Consider the following 4883-nt stretch of genomic DNA (forward strand, 5'->3'; position numbering starts at 1 on the left):
AAAAAAGTTGTGAAAACACAGGGTAATTGAAATACAAAGTTTTCCCAAGGGAAAAAGTTGAATACCAATGGCATCTTATCTGGTTGGTTGCAATCTTGTCAAAGTTGCAGCCCGGTGAAAATGACTTTCTTTCACTGAATGGCTTGCTACACTGAAGAATCTTTTGTTAGACTGGAAGTGCTTTACCAAAAAGCCTCCTTTAAATAAAATTTCTAAAAGACCATTCAGAAGAAAAAGCAGCTAGACGTTTGTGTTTAGCAGTTTTCCTTTTAGAATTTTGAAACTGTGATCAGATGCCTAGGCTTCATGCCAAATTATGAAGACTGAGCTTTTATGAATGACAACGTAATCACAGAAAACCACTCTCTAAAATATATATTTGACCCTGCCCTTTCACTTTTTTGCCAGGTCTGTGTTTTTAGCTGTCTATAGCAGTCTTTATTTGAGTTTCTCAAATTTGGGTCACCTTGAACCCTTTAGCTAAAGATAAACTCATCGTTTTCCCAGATTTCTCTTCCTCTTGATTGTATTCATCTATGTTTCCCACCTCAAAATCTTGGTGTCATCTTGGAGACGCAACTTTTTTCCATTGCACATGTATTGATCAAGCATCTACCATGAGCCAGATACTGTGCACAGTGCTAGGGCTGGGTACTAGTTCTTTGAGGGCTCTATATCCAGATTCTGAGTTGTACCGTTACCTGATTTACACGAAGGCACGTAGAAAACAATAAATTATAATATTGCCAATGTTTTTTTTTAATGTGTTAGATTCATCATCTTTTCTACTTTCTGTTATCTAAATCCTGGCTTTTAAAATCTGGTGTTTAAGATATTGTAATAGCTTTTCCTTGTCTTCAAAGAGCGTCAGTGATTACATGTGATCATTTTAGTCAGCTTGCTGAATTTGCTGTGTTTAGGTGTAACTTTATAGTATTTTACATACATTATTAATGAGCTCCATCTATCTTGTGTCAGATTCTGTGGAAGCAGAGGTTTGGTTGCAGATGATGTTGAGGGTATGCTCTTTGGGAAACACCTGGAAGGAAGTGAGAAAAGCAGGACAGGGAAGGGGAGAGAACTAGGAAAAGATGTGGTCTCAGAAGTCCAGTCTTGGTCTGATCAATGAGGTCAGGGCCCTGGAATATAAAGTACCCTGCAGAACTGTCCTCATTTTGGTGAAGATGTCATCCCTTTATACCTCTATCAGTGGTTCAGAAGCGAGGTGACACCCCCCCCCCCCCCGCCACAGGGGACATAACTTCCTGGAAGAGGCAACGCTTGACAAGCAAAGGGCAGTTCTACAGAGCAAGGGGGCCAACAGTGAGAGGTTAGCGGCCAACTCTTTATTTAGCAGCCACAATAGGGTGCACTGGTGAGATTTGGCTGGGGCTCTAACAGAGCTGTCTATATCAGTTGTTTTCAAACTTTAGTATCTATCCGAATCACCCTGTGGGCTTGTTAAATCAGAGACTGCTGTGTCCCAGACTCAGAGTTTCTGCTTCATTTGACTTGCCTGATGTGAACCCAAGAATTTGCATTCCTACCAAGTTCCCAGGTAATGCCAATGCTTCTAGTCTCAGGATCACACTTTGTGAATCACTGGTCTATATAGAATAATGTCTCATAATGGACATTCAATCAACCTTGTTGCATTTAATTAAATCCTGCATAGAATTGCCAGATAAAATCTAGGATGTCCAGTTAAATTTTAATTTCATAAAAAAATCATTTGTAGTATAAATACAATATAACTGTTATATATATCTATATGTAAATATAAATATAATGTAAATACAAAGTATGTATAAATATGTCCCAAATATTGTACAGGACATACTTCTACAAAAAATTATTGTTTATATGAAATTCCCATTTAAATTTTAGTGTATTTGTGGGATGCCTTGGTGGCTCAGTGGTTGAGCATCTGCCTTTGGCCCAGGGTGTGATCCTGGTCCGGGGATCAAGTCCCACATCGGGCTCCCTGTGAGGAGCCTGCTTCTCCCTCTGCCTATGTCTTTGCTTCTCTCTGTGTCTCTCTGGGATAAATAAATAAAATCTTAAAAAAATAATTTTAGTGTATTTGCTAAATCTGGCAACGCAAATCCTATATCATCATAAGTGTAAATGTAGAAAAAGTGCTCTAAGTGTCAAGATTGGTGTATTCATGATGAAAATAAAAGTAACAAATGCCATCAACAAAATGAAAAGGCAACCTACTGAATGGGAGAATATATTTCCAGATGATATATCTGATAATGGGTTAATATCCAGAATATATAAAGAATTTATACAAGTCAGCACTCCAAAAAAGCAAAAAACAATCTAATTTAAAAATGGCCAGAAGACTTGAATAGACATTTTTCTAAAGACATACAGATGACCAAAAGACACATGAACAGATGTTCAACATCACTAATCATCAGACAAATGCAGATCAAAACCACAATGAGATATCATCCTATACCTGCCAGAATGACTAAAATGAAAACAACAACAAATAACAAGTGCTAGCAAGGGTATGGAGAAAAGGGAGCCCTCATGCACGGTTGGTGGGAATAAAACTGGTGCAGCCACTGTGGGAAACAGTATGCAGGTTCTTCAAAAAATTAAAAATAGAAATACCATATGATCCAGTAATTCCTCTATTGGGTATTTGCGCAAATAAAATGAAAACACTAATTTGAAGATGTATGCATCTCTACATATACTGCGGTATTATTTATAGTAGCCAAGATATGGAAGTAGCCCAAGTGTCCATTGATGGATGAATGAATAAAGAAGTGGTATGCAATGGAATATTACTCAGCCATCAAAAAGAATAAGATCTTGCTATTTGTGACAACATGGATGGATCTAGATGGTATTATGCTAAGTAAGATAAATCAGATAAAGACAAATACCATACAATTTCACTTATATGTGTAATCTAAAAAACAAAACAAAACAGACAAAAAAAAAAACCAGACTCATAGGGAACAAACTGGGTGGTTGTCAGAGGGGAGGGGGATAGGGGATGGATGAAATAGGTGCAGGAAATTAAGAGGTACACACTTCCAGTTATAAAATAAATAAGTCACAGAGATGAAAAGTACAGCATAAGGAATATAGTTAATAATATTGTAATAATGTTGTATGGTGACAGATGGCTACCATATCAGCATTGAGTAATGTATAGATTTGTTGAATCACTACGTTGTATACCTGAAACTAACATAACATTGTCAACTATACTTCAAGAATAAACATTTAAAAATAAAATTAATTAATTGAAAATGTTGGAGAGTAAAAAATTTGAAATTGGTGAGAAATGACCAGTGTGTGATGGGATGACTTCTGTGATAGGAACAATTGTGTGTGATAAAGAGCAAACAATGGCAGATGTAAGAAGCTCTGCACTTTTGTGATCCACAATAATCAGGGAGAGGAGCTACAATTTTTAAAAAATTTTTTAAAATTTATTTATGAGAGACAGAGAGAGAGGCAGAGACACAGGCAGAGGGAGAAACAGGCTCCATGCAGGGAGCCCAACGTGGGACTTGATCCCGGGTCTTCAGGATCACACCCTAGACTGAAGGTGGTGCTAAACCGCTGAGCCACCCGGGCTGCCCAGGAGCTACAATTTTTTAAAAAGACTATTTATTTGACAGAGGGAGAGAAGGCTGGAGTGTGCATTGTGGGAGGGGCAGAGGGAGGTGGAGAGAATCTCCAGCAGACTCCCTATGGAGCGTGCTGCTGATGGGGGAGCTGATCCTATGATCCTGAGATCATGACCTGAGGTGAAATCAAGAGTCAGATGCTTCACTGACTGAGCCAGCCAGGTGCCCTAAGGAGCCGCAAATTAATTGAGGAAATGGAAATCTTGTGAACAAAGGACTGAGGGCCCAGCATCAGCGACATGTGCCTATTAGTATAATATTAATTGAGGAGAAGGCTAGGTTAGATGTTTGTTGAAAAACTCAAAAGCTAATCATGGTAAAAATGCTGTGGATGGCAACTTTTGCAAGATCCATCTATGAAGGCAAGGGAAACAAAAGCAAAAATAAACTACTGGGACTTAATCAAAATCAAAAGCTTCTGTCCAGCAAAAGAAACAGTCAACACAACTAAAAGACAACCTACAGAATGGGAGAAGATATTTGCAAATGACGTATCAGATAAAGGGCTAGTTTCCAAGATCTATAAAGAACTTACTAAACTCAACAGCAAAGAAACAAACAATCCAATCATGAAATAGGCAAAAGACAGGAACAGAAATTTCGTCAAAGAAGACATAGACAGGGATCCCTGGGTGGCGCAGCGGTTTGGCGCCTGCCTTTGGCCCAGGGCGCGATCCTGGAGACCCGGGATCGAATCCCACATCGGGCTCCTGGTGAATGGAGCCTGCTTCTCCCTCTGCCTGTGTCTCTGCCTCTCTCTCTCTCTCAATCTCTCTCTCTCTCTCTCTCTCTCTCTATCTATCTCCCTGTGGGCCTATCGTAAATAAAAAAAATTAAAAAAAATTTAAAAGAAGACATAGACGTGGCCAACAAGCACATGAGAAAATGCTCCACATCCCTTGCCATCAGAGAAATACAAATCAAAACCACAATGAGATACCCCCTCACACCAGTGAGAATGGGGAAAATTAACAAGCCAGGAAACAACAAATGTTGGAGAGGATGCGGAGAAAGGGGAACCCTTCTGCACTGTTGGTGGGAATGTGGACTGGTGCAGCCACTCTGGAAAACTGTGTGGAGGTTCCTCAAAGAGTTAAAAATAGAGCTACCCTGCGACCCAGCAATTGCACTGTTGGGGATTTACCCCAAAGATACAGATGCAGTGAAGAGCTGAGGCACCTGCACTCCAGTGTTTCTAGCAGCAATGTCCACAATAGCCAAACT

Source organism: Canis aureus, chromosome X, assembly GCF_053574225.1.
Source record: "Canis aureus isolate CA01 chromosome X, VMU_Caureus_v.1.0, whole genome shotgun sequence".
Lineage (NCBI taxonomy): Eukaryota > Metazoa > Chordata > Mammalia > Carnivora > Canidae > Canis > Canis aureus.